The 15,996-nt window shown below is 40.2% G+C and overlaps 1 protein-coding gene across 1 annotated transcript in view; it reads left to right on the top strand.

The window, feature by feature from the left end:
* The first annotated feature begins 15,383 nt into the window (after nucleotides 1-15,383).
* Nucleotides 15,384-15,996, top strand: part of LOC141780300 (interferon-induced very large GTPase 1-like) — a 52,188-nt gene continuing 51,575 nt past the window's right edge. The window contains exon 1 of the mRNA XM_074655459.1: nucleotides 15,384-15,426. The gene's annotated coding sequence lies outside the window, so the exon portion shown is untranslated. The remainder of the gene's footprint in view (nucleotides 15,427-15,996) is intronic.

Raw genomic sequence — 15,996 nt, 5'->3', positions numbered from 1 at the left:
CGCACACCTTGGCACACTCAGCTCCTCCACCCTCGGTCAACCACCACTAGCCAATCAGCAGCCAAGAACAGTGGGGGGAAAACTCCCACTTAAAACCACATCACAGCGGATCAACACCTATTACTGGTCAGAAAAGGTTCGATGGAAAGCCATCTATGTATAACATTTGTGTACACTGTAAACAATTGCTGTTAATTTACAGCAGGATTTTAACAGTATTAACCTGTTATTGCTAAAAACAGTGCTTTACTGTTAATACAAAAGAAAACCTGTTAAATTACGCTCATAGGACGTTTTTTAACTGAACTATAATGCATTCTTAAAAAAACAGCACTTTACTGCTGATCAACTGTCTAAAGTATCATCAGTAACAGTTTCATGCAGTATTTGTTTAATCCTGGGACCTGATCTGCTCATGTGAGGCTTGTACATTGTACATGATTGTAAAATCAGTGAATTAGCTTTATTGTTCTTCACTCACATGTTGTTATGGTTTGCATTCTGTGCTTGTAGCCAGCTATAGACAGACATTTTGGGGAAATGTGTCAACAAGTCTATTATAGCCTTTTTCCTAACAAGTGCCTTTAATTGTATTTAGTGTGACTATTCCTATGTCTGTAACCTGCTAAGTCTATTCATCTAGGCAAAAATTAATGTTTATTAAAATGTATGTAAAAAATACAACCTAAATAGTGCATTAAAACAAATCAGTAAGATAATGTAAAATAAAGGTGAAAAAGGGTTATATAATGTATCTTTAAACAGTAAATTAACTGTAAAATACTGTGAAATTAATAAAAAACAACCAGTTCAAACTGTATTTTTCATTAACAGTACAAAGCTGTACATTTCAGCGACAGTATAATAATGTTAATTTTACAGTAACATAAAGGCAACCCTGCTGCCAGTTCTTTACTGTTATTTTACTGGGAAATTCTTAACAGTGTGTTATCCATGCTCCTGATAGGAAAAGAAAAACTTGAGTATGTCACATTAACTCAGTCACTCATTCACTCACTCACGTCGGCCGACCAGTACTGTGTCTAACCAAGCTCTCTCTCCATAGGAGATCTGAAGCTGGTATATATATATATATATATATATATATATATATATATATGTGTGTGTGTGTGTGTGTGTGTGTGTGACGTCAACGGCCTCCCAGAACAGGCAGCACAAGAGCACAGAACTTCCCCACCCAAGATATGAGTAATAACAGCATGTATGATATCTCTGCTTTTTGCCAGCACACTTTGCCAGATGTGTAACGTTATTACAAAAAGTGTTATATAGGTAAAGCTTGACTCATGCAGAATTGTATCAATACTATACTTGAATGTTTTCTGCATACATGTGGATCACCTTTTGATTATTTGATTATATTGTTATCCAAAGCATCCGTCTGCCACATGGCCTGATTTAGCAGCTGTCATAAAGTCATAAAGAGTTTATGTTTTGATTTGACTCTATAATTACCTAATAGTAATTACAGGTTATTCTAATACTACAACTTGTCATTATATTGATTTTGCTCATCTTACTTTACTGTTATTTCTTGACAATTTCTGCACATTACTATGTACAATGTTAAAAGGCCATGACGCTCCAACCTGATTCCACACAACAAGTTTTTATGAAATGTCAGGTTACATCCAGTATAACTGTTGTTTCAACAGCATTTAAATGACTATATTTCATCATTGGAATACGATCATTTAATAACCCTGATTCTGGGTCAGAGCTATTCATGATATCATTAAATAATGTTTATGCTGACGTTGAATAAACTACCGCATTTAGCCCACTGATTGGTTGATCGGAGATCATCGTCTGTGTTGTCATGACGTCTGATGTCACAGTCCTCGCTCGAAAAGTTTACTTATAGAACCCGCGCTGCGATCAGGCTCAAATTTCGTACCTAGGAGATTGCTGAAAAGCTAGGTTGTCCGGAGCAGATCCGGCCGGAACCTCTGCTGTAGGCTGACTGGAAGGTCACTGACTGGAAGGTCACTGACTGAAGGTCACTGACTGAAGGTCAGCCTAGAGGACAGCTCCTTTCTGACAACGGGGTCAGTTCGGAGTAGAGGCTCGGACCGGCTCTCCTCTGAGCTACATGAGGACTATCAGCTTTTTCTAAAGGGGGAACCCGTGTAAGGGATTGGCTGGAAAGCTAGGTTGTTCGGAGCAGATCCGGCCGGAACCTCTCCTCTAGGCTGACTGAAGGTCACTGAAGGTCAGCCTAGAGGACAGCTCCTTTCTGACAATGGGTCAGTCTGGAGTAGAGGCTCGGACCGGCTCTCCTCTGAGCTACATGAGGACTATCAGCCCTTCTCAGGCCTGGAGCCCGCGGGGACCAGGTTCAGACCTCCTCTGGAGCGAGAGAGCCTGGTTAGTCTCAGGACTGGTCGGCCGGATTGACTGAGAGAATGATGAAGTAACAGTTCTGGTCAACGACCAATGATCATGACTCATTGTTGCTCTTTCAAAATGAAAAGGCGGAGAACAGTTTTCTGTTTACGTTTTCTTTCTTAACTTACCCTGTAAAGTCCAAATGCGTTGTCCTTTCCCTCAAACCAACATTTGCGCACGCACAAGCCGATCCGGTTACCTGCGGTACTACAGCAGGTAAACAGAGGAGCAGAGCGCGCCGCGCTGCGGGAGCTCCAAACCAACTTTACGCACACGCGCATCAAATCCTTTAATTGTATTCAGTGTGACTATTCCTAAGTCTGTAACCTGCTAAGTCTATTCATCTAGGCAAAAAATAATGTTTATTAAAATGTATGTAAAAAATACAACCTAAATAGTGCATTAAAACAAATCAGTAAGATAATGTAAAATAAAGGTGAAAAACAGCTATATAATGTATCTTTAAACAGTAAATGAACTGTAAAATACTGTGAAATTAATAAAAAAACAACCAGTTCAAACTGTATTTTTCATTAACAGTACAAAGCTGTAAATTTCAGTGACAGTATAATAATGTTAATTTTACAGTAACATAAAGGCAACCCTGCTGCCAGTTCTTTACTGTTATTTTACTGGGAAATTCTCAACAGTGTAGTAGAAGCATTTACGCACTAGATGGTGCTTCAACCAATGTGTCCACTCAAAGCTGTCCCTGTAAGCACAACTTTATAGCAGTGATACTGTTGACATTCTCAGTGCTGTTTCTTAAATTGTGAGTTTTGTCATGAAGTCTTGTCACAGAAATACAACTTAAAGAGAATATGACTCATTAACACTGTGAGTCACTCAGTAGTAGTCAGTCACAGAAGAGCTTCTCACCTTGTAAAGCTGTAGGAGACACAGCTTTGTGTTGTAGTGCTTTGTGCCCTGGAGGAGGTTAGTCACCAGGGAAGGGAGGGGGAAACCTGACTGATCTGATAAACACAATGACACAGAGTTTCATCCTCACTTTTTAAAACAAATAAATAAATAATGCTTGTAGGCCTATGGTTGTGCTGCCCCTATCGCAGGTTGTTGTCTCTAGCACGTCCCACATAATGACTGTACTTGAGTATTAAAGAAGTGGGAAAAGCTGACTCATACTGTTTGATCAAGAGTAGCCTATACTACCAGATAACTCCACAGCATTTAATAATGGGTTTAGCCAGGAAGTGGCGTAAAGTTTAAAACAAGCAGAGGCAAGTTTTGCCAAAAAAGCATTATGCAAATTAAAGCTTCAGTAGGCAGAACGTTTTTGGCATTATTGAGCAAAAATTGAATAATAACCTTTCAGCATATTGTAATTCAAGTGTTCTGAGAGAAAACTAGACTTCTGCACCTCCTCATGGGTCTGTTTTCAGGCTTTAAAAAATCTAGCCTGTGACAGGAGAATTTGGCCAATCACGGGTTAGTTCAGAGAGAGTGTTTGTTTTGAGTGTCTCAAAAACATTATTAGTTATGTAATTAATGTCATCTGAAGTAAAAAAAAACAACTGATTATTGTTATTTAAGGAATGTTACAGTTAATTTGCACATTGTGTAAAATTAAAATAGACAGAGAATATGAGGAAATGTGTATCTGCTGCATCTGTGTCTTTCTCCTTCACAGTGACTGACAGTGATAGTGAGTGATACTGTGTGATACATTAAATTAGGACCCATGGCAAACATTTAATCTATCTATTCTATTTTGAATATTTTAACTGGCTGCAATTGGGTGTTTTTGACTGTGGTCCTGAATACATTGGTCTTTTCAAAAAGCTCTAATTAAAACAGAAAACAATGATATGAAGTCATTAGGAACAAACTGATTGACAAAGGCATGAAAATTGCAATAATAGAAAGCACCTGTGAGATATGACAAAAAGTAGACCTATGGGGTCTGCGGGGAGCCCGGTCGGTCGGATGAGGGTTATTAACTGAGAAGAAAAAGTGACTTTGTATCACAATTCAAATGATGTAGAGGTATATAATATACAGTAAATCACATGTTTATCAAAATAGACACAAATGTTTATAAAATTTTTTAAATGAAGTGGATGTATATCATTTTGGAGAGTAACCTCTCCTCCTCTTCTGAGGCAGCTGGCCAACTCTTGCGGGACCGGGTGGAGGGTGTGATATGTGTCTTGCAGTTACAGTGTGAAGGCAGACAGGAAATACGGGGTGCCCGGCAGAAGAATGTGTCTTTTTCTTGGCCTGTGGACAGGAAATGTCTCTGGGCCTGCCCTGAATTAATAGGCCTCCTGTTTGGGGTCTCAGTACTGTTGTTGAGAGACAGTGTGGGTTAATGTAGACAGAGATATTATGCGCTCATACACTACAGGAAGTGTGCAGGTGAGGATGCTCTCTCTATAAACGTCCTCTGAATAGACTAGATGCTTGTACAGAAATAAATACAGACTTTGCATCAGGCCTTGGCCACACTTGAGCATTGATGACATCATTTCATTTCATACTCTCACTGAAGGATCTGTAGTTGTATACATATCACAAAGACCTACAATATTCATTTTGCAGTGTTGACTGTATTTTATCTTAGCCGTATGCAGGGAGATTATTGAGTCATAGGAGTGCCATAATGAAGAATAAAACTGTAAAAGAATAAGCAAATAAATGTGGAAATATACAGAGGAATGAATAAAAGAATATAAGTAAATAAATAAATAAATGTGGAAATATAATAAGGAATAAATTAAAGAATATATAAGTAAATAAATAAATGTGGAAATATAATAAGGAATAAATAAAAGAATATATAAGTAAATAAACAAATGTGGAAATATAATGAGGAATAAATTAAAGAATATATAAGTAAATAAATAAATGTGGAAATATAATAAGGAATAAATTAAAGAATATATATGTAAATTAATAAATGTGGAAATATAATAAGGAAAAAATTAAAGAATATATAAGTAAATAAATAAATGTGGAAATATAATAAGGAATAAATTAAAGAATATATAAATAAATAAAAAATGTGGAAATATAAAGAGGATTAAATAAAAGAAAATATAAGTAAATAAATACATGTGGAAATATAATGAGGAATAAATAAATTAATACATAAGTAAATAAAAAGAAGTGGAAATATAAGGAGAATTAAATAAAAGAATAAGTAAATAAAAAATGTGGAAATATAAGGAGAAAAAAATAGAAGAATAAATAAATGTCGAAATATAGATGACTAAATAAATAACAAAATATAAGAGAATAATTATAAGCATTTTCATTTATTTTCACATTTATCTGTTATTTTATTTCTGTATATATTTAGTTATATATTTGTCACAATATTTATTTGTTTATTTTTATTTTATATGATTTTTTAACTTTTATCTCTTTATCAGGTATTTCATTTTAAATGTGAGAATGTACAGACAGGAAATAGAGATGGGTATATAAATAACTCTATTTCCTCATTGTGTTTTGATCTTATCTTGTGCTGTATCGTCATTGATTGCCTCTCTTTTTGGTTATGACTCACAAACTCACACCTCCTCTCTGTCTTCTTTCTGTACTTCTTTTACCGCTCCCTCTTGCCCACTTGATCTTCTCTTTGCTCTTCTTTCATTTCTTCTCCCTCACTATTTGTCATTTACTCTCTGTCTCTTCCTCTGACCAATCCATCCTCCAGCAGCCCAGTCCAGGCCTTTGGTGTGGGGAGGGAGAGATGGAGGGAGGGCTGCAGTGGATGAGCATTCCTGTTGTCTCTGAGGTGACGGCGACACAGAGGAGCCATTGACGGCAGCACTGGACCCCACAGTTTGCTCATGCTGGAATGTGTGATATCGTGACAGTTCAGCCACACAGAAAGCCGTGCAGAAGTCCCTTCAGTGTACTGTACACTTTAATTTGTAGCTCTTTAAGTTGCTTTTTTGGGTGAATGAGCACCTGTTGGCTCAGTGTCTTTGAAATGATAAGACACGGCTGTTGTATGAGACAGAAACTCTAACCAGCTGACCATGGAGACATAGCTGAATGATTTGTCTTGAGCAACACTAGAGGACAGCTTCGATGCAGCAGTTTGCAGCTTCAAGGCAACAGGAACTGAGTGGGACTGATAACCATCGCTGCTGCACTCTGTTGAATAAGCAAGTTTTTTTATTTTGCTTTCTGTGTGATTATCCATGTGAAGCATGTTAGACAGAGTGCTGGCTTCCCAACATGCAACAGGTTGCAGCACAGGATCGAATCAGACATCAGAACTGATTTAAATATCTATAACTATAAACAGCACCAGTGTCTGTGGGTTTTATTTCTATGTTTGTTCCACTCTGGTCTCACCCGGCACACAACAGGCCCAGCTCTTCACCCAGCAGCTGACCCCCAAAGGCTCCGTCTATGACTCAAGCCTGGCGGCAGCACAGAATCGCCCCTTTGTGTCAGTAAAGAATGTGTCTTTTTTTTGGAAAACAGAGGCAGAGAGAGAGAGAGAGAGAGAGAGAGAGAGAGAGAGAGAGAGAGAGGGATGGGAGCATGAGTAATTGAGACAGATTTAAATCTTGACATGTGATTAATGCTTCCTTTGTAGGTGGGACACTGTGACAGCAGCTTTCACTATTGATCAGGCTGGTGGTACTCGAGATACCCTTGATGCTTTGTGACACAATTGAGATCATAAGTGAGAAATGAATATCTGGCATATGTGTTTCTCTCCATTCTCCACTTGTAAAGAGGAAGATATGTTTTTAAGGGTGCTGTGCTGTGCTGATAAATTTGCCTTGACCAAAAAAGCCACTTGTGGTCCATGCGGTTATAATATGTCCTCTCATTCTCAGCTCTGCAACTATGCAGTAGCTTAATGAGATCTTGTAAATATCCTGAGTAATACCATGCAATTTCCTGTTTAATATGGAGTCAACATCAGTACCACCAGAGCGTCAGAGTAAAGGAAGGAATTCTTATTGAAGCAAACAAGAAGCTTGGACAAACAATGAGTGGGAACATTTAAACCAGAGGCCACTGAAAGAACTTGAAAAACTTTAATTAAAAGATTCATTTTTCGTGACCTGCTTCTGTGTGAAATATTTTTCGAAGCCATGCAAGAAGAGTTTTGTTTTTCCCTGACAAAGAAACCTCATATGGAGGCGATGTGGTTGATCCATCTTGATACAAATCAGACTTCACAGAACCTCATCTGGACGAATGTGGAGCGGCTGGGCCTGGGCGCTCGCCACCATCAAGGAGCAACTGAACACAAGTTTTTAAATCATCATCTCTTGGTCCAGGGCTTTGACTAAATAATACAATCACTTTTTTCTGTTTTCCATTTTCAACCAATCTACCCTGACCCGCCAGATGGTTTGTTACACAGAACCGTCTGAGAAGCCGTCATTGGAAACTGTTTAGAAAAGCTCTTTCAAAAAATACTTGGCAGGTGATTGGATGAACCATCTGTCAATCAAACTCTTGCCGAAGCCAGTCAGGAGAAGAGCAACAACATCTTTTCCATCGAGAAAAGCCTTCAGTGACGTTTTTTGCTCTTCTTTCAATGAAGAAATACTCTCCAGTTCTGATATAACTGATGTTACTGCAGCTACGCTAACGTCTTCAGGAGCCGCCATTGTTTTGAACCCACTGTCGCCTCTCTGTGTGGCGTCACACACACCTAGCCTCGTAGTAGCTGCCAGTAGCTCCTCACAGGACGCTGATTGGTCCGTGCTCTAGCTTGCGGTTAAACACCCCTGTTGTCCCACACTACGACACCCACAGTATGACGTACAAATGGCCTGTTGATCGACTCTTTATACGTCTTTTCCTTGCATGACATTGTGGTGCCAGTGAAAACTGACACCTCGGCCGGCTCCCCTTCCTGTCACTCTCTCCTTCCAGAGGAGTGAGGTTTGAGTCTGAATTACAGGGTGTTACATAGCTGTCTAAATCTGAGCTCCACCACACATTTGAACTGCAGACATAGACAGCTTTACCAACCACCGCACATCAATTTCCAGATACACAAACAGTTATAAAAATGCAACTATTGCCAACCACATGCTAAAAGTTGCCTCGGAGCAGGAACAGGGTTACATATAGTAATAAAGCAGTCACAGTAAGCACAACACTTTGGGCACCAACAGTTCACAAGTCTGCCTGAGTATATACTGTATGTGTGTATATTTCAGCACCGTGGATGTAATGATCCTGCTTGTATTTGTACTTTTGTATGATGTCTAAATGGAGAAACTTGGATACGAAGTCCAGGGGTCACTGTTTTCAGTAAAGGGTCGCGTGTTTGTCACGTGCCTCACCTTCTGCTGGTTCACATTCCCCTGGTTGCTTTCCCTTTTCAACTGGCATCAACAAAACAAACACCAGTCCTCTTGGGGATGATAACAATGAAGTAAGAGAGTGGCTGTGTGGTAAAACTCTATTTCAAGCTCTACACAACAATGATTGTGTCTACACAAACAGAATATTTTTATCGTCATCCAACAGACACAGATATTAAAGGGGAACTACGACCATTTTCAAATTTCATACATGTTATTCCTATGGTCTAGGAATGTCCAAAAAATATTAGTAAACATGAACAACTCTCTCTTAAAACTCAAATTTGTGATGTCGTAGGGTATAAAATGTGGAGCTGCTCCATAGACAATGAATAGGGAGAGATGTTATAGGTGACACTGAGAGCACCCGGGGGAATGTTCTGAGTATATGGGGACATTTCCTGTTTCACAACTGACAACACTACAACAGAATAAAGCTCATTTAGGTATAACAAAGAAAACAAACATTCTGTGGATCAACAGAATCAGCCTCCAACTCATTGTTTATGGAGCAGCCCCAGACTTTATACCCTATGACATCACAAGTTTGAGACTTACTTCTCTGGTTTCTGGCTTTGAGAGAGAGTAGCTCATGTTCACAAATATATCGATTGAACTTTTCCATGGAAATAACATATTAGAGTTCTTAATTTAGGTGGTGTTCCCCTTTAACAATAGTAGTTTATATTACAGGAACTTAGAGATGTGAGAATTACAGGAAGCCATTTAGTTTCCCCCTTGACATTATTTGGCCTCTGTTTCCATGTTCAGCTCTATCAGCATCTGTGTGCACGCTCTAACCATGATGAATACAGTACGTCTGGAAGTACAATGGCTGGTTTCAATGCTCACCAGCTCCCCCAGACATCATCAGGCAGACGTAAAGGGAAGACGGATTAACCCTCGCTGAGTCCCTGTGACTCTGCCAAAATTACTGAATTCTCCCAGCTTCTCAATTCACTGCTTCATATATCATACATGATCACTGCATAGGACTCTGCTGACATGATACTGAATAATATCACCATAAACTATGGCTGTCAATCGATTAGAATATTTAATCACGATTAATCGCATGATTGTCCGTAATTAACCGTGATTAATCACACATTTTTTATCTGTTCAAAATGTACCTTAAAGGGAGATTTGTAAGTATTCAAGTATTTAATACTCTTATCAACATAAGAGTGGGCAAATATGGTGCTTTATGCAAATGTGTGTATTTATTATTGGAAATCAATTAACGACGCAAAACAATGACAAATATTGTCCGGAAACCCTCACATGTACTGCACTGAAGTGGATTATGTTGCATGATTTGAAACGTTTCTCTGGATGTTTTGCCTTGATACAGATGGTGAGTATTTGATACTCAGTGGATAGATTTTGGTGTGGTGTTCTTAGTTTCCTTCATTTCATTTCCCTGAGAAATAGTCAACAAGGAATAACCACGGTGCAGGGCTGTTGAGATACCAAAAACTAGGTTTCTAAAAACAAAGGTGAACAGTCACTGTTCAGTGTTTCAGTATGTGTCTGTGTGTTCATGCTTGTTTTTATTATTGTAGCCTAGAAAGCACTGAGGACTGATGTTACAATGCTCTATTGTCTCTGGGCCAACACTCAGCTTCCTGGCCGGTCAGAAACCACGGAAACAGGAGCGCAGTCCAAACAAAGACACAGGGGTCCACTTCTTTCATGTACAACCCTCCATATATCAACCTCATCACGCCACTCTCCCCCCACTCCAACTCAACAGTCCCACCTCCCAAACAATGTTCTCCAAATGCACATCTGGGTTTTATGAGAGCTGGAGCCAGATTCACAAAACCGAAAAAAATACATCCAGACTGACGGACATCCACCATGAAGAGAGATGCTCTGGGTGAAGTGGAATCCCATTTACACTAATTCATACCTAATGTGTTTTTACTGGATGAACCCATTTGGTCTGAGTGACAGTAATGATAGTGAGCTGTTGAATACTAAAGGAGTTTCAGCGTCTGAAGAGTGTCAAAGCTTCTTGGCTGGCCCTCTGATTTGTGAGAAAGTCATTTCCTGTGAAGAAAAACTTTTTCTGTCTCGGAGACTTCTCATCCTGTTTGACTAGCTCTCCTTCCTCTCCACCTCCTTCTCTTTCCTCCTTTCATACCCATGAGGTTCATGTTTTGGCCTGTTTTTATCTCTGTTACATCTCTCTGTCACTTCTCTGCAATCCTACCATAACTTAAATGCACAATAAGGATTAAAATACAAGTTCAGAGTAGGGCTGTCAATCGATTAAAATGTTTAATCGTGATCAATCGCATGATTGTCTATAGTTAATCCTCTCCCTCACATTCACACGCTCATCAGACAGCGTCTGATACTTTGCAGCTGTTGTCAACAAGAGCTACTTACCCTCGCAGATTCACAACGAAGATGATCCCTCCATTTCTCATGTCTGTTCTCAACATGTCTGTTCTCCCCCCCTTCACATCTCCTCTTCGCTCCCCTGTTTTTACGTACACCCTGCTCCTTTTTCTCTTTTATCTCATCTAGAGTTGCAACAATTAAGGGATTGTCGACTGTCGATTATTAAATTAATTGCCAACTATTTTGATAATTGATTAATCGGTTTGAGTCATTTTTTAAGAAAAAAGAAATTCTCTGATTCCAGCTTCTTAAATGTGAATATTTTCTGGTTTATTTAATCCTCTATGACAGTAAACTAAATATCTTTGAGTTGAAACAAGACATTTGAGAGCGTCATCTCGGGATCACTGATCGACATTTTTCACTTTTTTCTGTTATTTTATAGACCAAAAAACGAATCAATTAATCGACAAAGAAAATAATTCTTAGTTGCAGCCTAATCTCATCCCTCAATCATTTTTCAATCAATTTTCCAACCTGTCAGGAGGTATTCATTTTTCGGGGAGCAAATTGATTTCTGTTTGTCAAAGAATCTGCATCATAGCCTCTCAGCTTGGACATTTGGGCTTCTGTTCATCCAGAGGAATCTCACTGCAAAGTCATGATGAAATCATGCGGACATAAAGTGTCATAGTATTTCTTTTCTTTGATAAAGGTGAATTGAAGCTTCAAAACAAACAGAAGGGTGTTGGATTTTCCTGGAAAAAAAGGCTTGCATTCTTCATATTAAAAGCAGTCTACAGGCTGATAGAGGAAACCCAGAAAGTCGTGGAAGGTCTCATTCTTTAGGTTCGATTACAATTAGGGATGTCAAAGTTAACACGATAATAACACGTTAACACAAATTTGTTTTAATGCCACTCATTTATTTAACGCATTAATGCAATCGGAGGTTGTAGCGGGCTCAGTTTTAAATTTAGAAACTAGACAACCTAAGGAATCCATTGGTACCAACCATGTCAATCTAGCTTGTCGCCAAGGAGGTTAAATAACGCTCCAAACTTGAAAAACTGTCATGGCCATTTTCACAGGGGTCTCTTGACCTCTGACCTCAAGATATGTGAATGAAAATGGGTTCTATGGGTACCCACAAGTCTCCCCTTTACAGACATGTCCACTTTATGACAATCACATGCAGTTTGGGGCAAGTCATAGTCAAGCCAGCACACTGACACACTGAAAGCTGTTGTTGCCTGTTGGGCTGCAGTTTGCCACGTTATGATATAAGCATAGTTTTTATGAGGGTTGTGAGGGTTTCTGGACTATATTTGTCATTGTTTTGTGCTGTTAATTGATTTCCAATAATAAATACATACATATATTTGCATAAAACAAGCATATTTTCCCATGTTGATAAGAGTATTAAATATTTGACAAACAACCTGCTCACACATTGGCAATAAAAATAGATTTAAAAAATGTTTATATGTGTAAAAACGTACATACAGTCCCTTTAAAATGGCCTTTGTAAAATGGCTAATGTCTTATTCTGTTATACACACATGCATGCTATTGTTGCATGCCCAATTGAAACTTGGTGATGAGTGTGTTTTTGGAAAGAGAGAGAGAGGTGAAGAGGGGTCACAGAGAGAAGAAAGGTCGATGACACCCACGTGAACTCTTAAGAGATCATGTTTACAGAGCTGAGTGAAGGCCGGAGATGATATCTGTGTTTGTGTTTCATTGTGTTGGCTGCATATCTCATGTTTTTGATTAAATATCAAAGCCATTGCAGCCTATCCCCAAATTAAAGTAGGCTCACATTCTAGCCATTTAGCGTCTAAGGAAATGGCAGACAGAGAGGATCCAAGGTTAAGACCTGATGAGTTCAAGCGTCAGCAGGCTCCTCTCTCTCTCTCTCTCTCCCTCTCTCTCTCTCACATACACACACACACACACAAACAAACAAGCCGAAGAAATTCAAAATCATGTGCATACAGTATACCCATATTTAGCCAGAAGCACGTACTGACAGGATAGTGTGGGAAGAGTCACAGTGGTTTATTATTGCAGCCTTCAGCATCACATGAGAGCGGCCTCAGTTTCTTTCTTCATCACATTGGCTCCTTTGATGACCTCAGACTAACATGTTGTATCTCTAAATGTTCCCTCTTCATCGGGTGCTCTTTTATCTTTGTGTTTTCACAGATTTGCTCAAATTGAACGTTTACATGATGCTATATGCTTGTTGAGAGTCATGGCCCCTATATGTTAGGCACCCCTTAAAGCAGCAGTAAGCAAGATTGGAGCAAATATGATTAAAAAAGTTATTTTTATACAATGCCAGTAGTGCATGAGACAGGTAATCTGAAAAAAATCATGTACTTCTGTGTCCTCCGGTGCTCCTAACGGCATCTGCAGGATTTCACAGAATGAAGGAAAACAACCAATCAGAGCCGAGCTGGAACCTTGCCGTCTCTGAGCAGTTTGCGACCCGGCAGCCATGTTGAGATCTGTTGAGGAAATACAAAGCACCGCCCACCAGCCGGAGCAAACTTTTTCATTTTACAGCTAAACAGTACACTACAAGATGTCTCTGAAAACATTTTATGCAAGAAATAGGCATTACAGTAACAGAATATTGATTCATATTGATCAGCGCTGCCTAGTTTGACCGTTTGATCGGAGTTTGCGAGTGATTGACAGCTGCCTCTGTTAAATGAACGGCCAATAGGAACGCTCTCTCTCTGAAATGACCTCAGTCTAGATCTGTTAAAGCCTGAAAACAGAGCCAAGAGGAGGTGCAGAAGTCTAGTTATCTCTCAGAACACTTGAATTACAATATGCTGAAAGGTTATTATAGAATATTTGCCCAATGATGCCAAAGATATTCTGCCTACCCCGGCTTTAAAAGGATAACTTCAAGACCCTTTAAACCAGTGGTCTCAAACTCAATTTACCTGGGGGCCGCTGGAGGCAGAGTCTGGGTGAGGCTGGGCCGCATCAGGTATTCCACAAAAAAAGCTTTGTTAAAAAAAAAAACAATCTTCTCAAACGTCATTATTAACAGTTCTTTAACTTGAATGGGTTCTTCTGAACATGAACTGTCCTGAACATTAATGGAACATTGAAGAACATGAACGGTTCTTCTGAACATGGCCTCTATTGCGTCTCCCACTTTTCCTGAAATTGTCTGTGCTCGTCACCAACCTTTCTCTTCACTGCAGGCTTTGAAAAAGACATGATTGGGGCTGTGTGACAAGATATATATTCATTCCACTTGGTGTCACTCCGCAATAAAGTTGTGCCTGCTGTGTTTGTGTTGCTCTGCAATTACACCACCAAACCGCTAGTTGGCGGCGGAGTCTCTATGAGTTTCCTTCTTCTTCTTGTACTACAAACAGAAACTGAGCGGAGTTGGAGCTAATAACTGTTGAACCACAGAACTTTTACTGACATTACTGCAACGCCGAAAAGAGAAAATATATCTGAGTGGATTTGTGTGAACAAACATTGAAAAGATGGAGGCAGAGAGAAGTAGAACTTTCTGTGGTTGTCCGGGGTCCTGGCCGCTCAGCATCGCTGAGAGACTGGACCAATCACAGCTGTTGCGGTCTGCGTCGCCGCGACGTGTAGTTACATTTCTGGAGAGGTGCACGTCAGGCTACGGCGTCGATTCAACGCAGAAGTATAAATCAAGCTTTAATCAAGCTTATGCGATGTTACACGGGCGCCGCCATAGTTGTTGTGAAATGTTTCTCTGCTTGCATCAAGCCCGGCCGATTGCCCGCCTCCGGGAGCCATATACCCCACTGTGATGGGTAGGTTCGTTCAGCTCGGGCTCGCGCAACAAAGGGACCTTCCACACACAACGCGGCAAACTGCCATTCACATAAAACTCGCGGGCCGAGGGCGCCTGGTTAGCTCAGTTGGTAGCGCGGGCGCCCATGTAACAAGACTTGGTCCTGACCGCGGCGGCCCGGGTTCGAATCCGGCCTGTGGCCCTTTCCGCATCCACTCTCTCTCTCCCCCCTTTCCAAGACTCTATCCACTGTCCTGTCAATAAAAATGAAAAAATGCCCCCAAAAAAAACTTTATAAAAAACTTTATAAAAAAAAAAAAAATTTGCGGGCCGCACTAACATTAAACTTTCATATCAAGGTGGGGGCCACAAAATATCGTCTTGCGGGCCGCAATTGGCCCGCGGGCCGCGAGTTTGAGACCCCTGCTTTAAACAGTCATTTGACTAGTAAAATATGGACCACACCCGCACATTCTCTATATATAGAGTGAGGACAAAGCAGCCTCATCTACACAGACCAGGCAGAGCTCAAGAGACACGGAACAAAAGGTGAGTTTAAACTATGTACTGTTTTGTGTCCATACTTAAAATCTGAGCATGTAGAGTTTTTATAACAACTTCAGTTTGATAAAGTGATATTTCTCAATCTCGAGTGTTTGCTGCTCTGACTTGTGTGGAAGACTTTTATTTAAGAGTTCTTGCACACACGCACACGCACACGCACACACGCACACGCACACACACACACACACACACACACACACACACACACACACACACAGTAAAGTACACACTTCAGGCATTCACTTCACCCATTCTCTTTCAGGATTAGGGTTAGGACTTTGTTTAACATCCATCATTATTTATTCATTTATGCTTCTGGGTCTTCCCTCCTCCTGCACCTCCTCCTCCTCCTCTTCCTCCTCTTCCTCCTCCTCCTCCTCCTCCTCCTCTCCTCCTCCTCTTCCTCCTCCTCCTCCTCCTCCTCTTCCTCTTCCTCTTCCTCCTCCTCCTCCTCCTTCTCCTCCTCCTCCTCCTCCTCTTCCTCCTCCTCCTCTTCCTCCTCCTCCTCTTCCTCTTCCCCTTCCTCCTCCTCCTCCTCCTCTCCATCTCCTACCC

This window comes from Sebastes fasciatus, chromosome 13 (genome assembly GCF_043250625.1).
Source record: "Sebastes fasciatus isolate fSebFas1 chromosome 13, fSebFas1.pri, whole genome shotgun sequence".
Classification (NCBI taxonomy): domain Eukaryota; kingdom Metazoa; phylum Chordata; class Actinopteri; order Perciformes; family Sebastidae; genus Sebastes; species Sebastes fasciatus.
The sequence above is the reverse complement of the archived record's forward strand: the minus strand, read 5'-3'. Positions and strand labels throughout refer to the sequence as shown.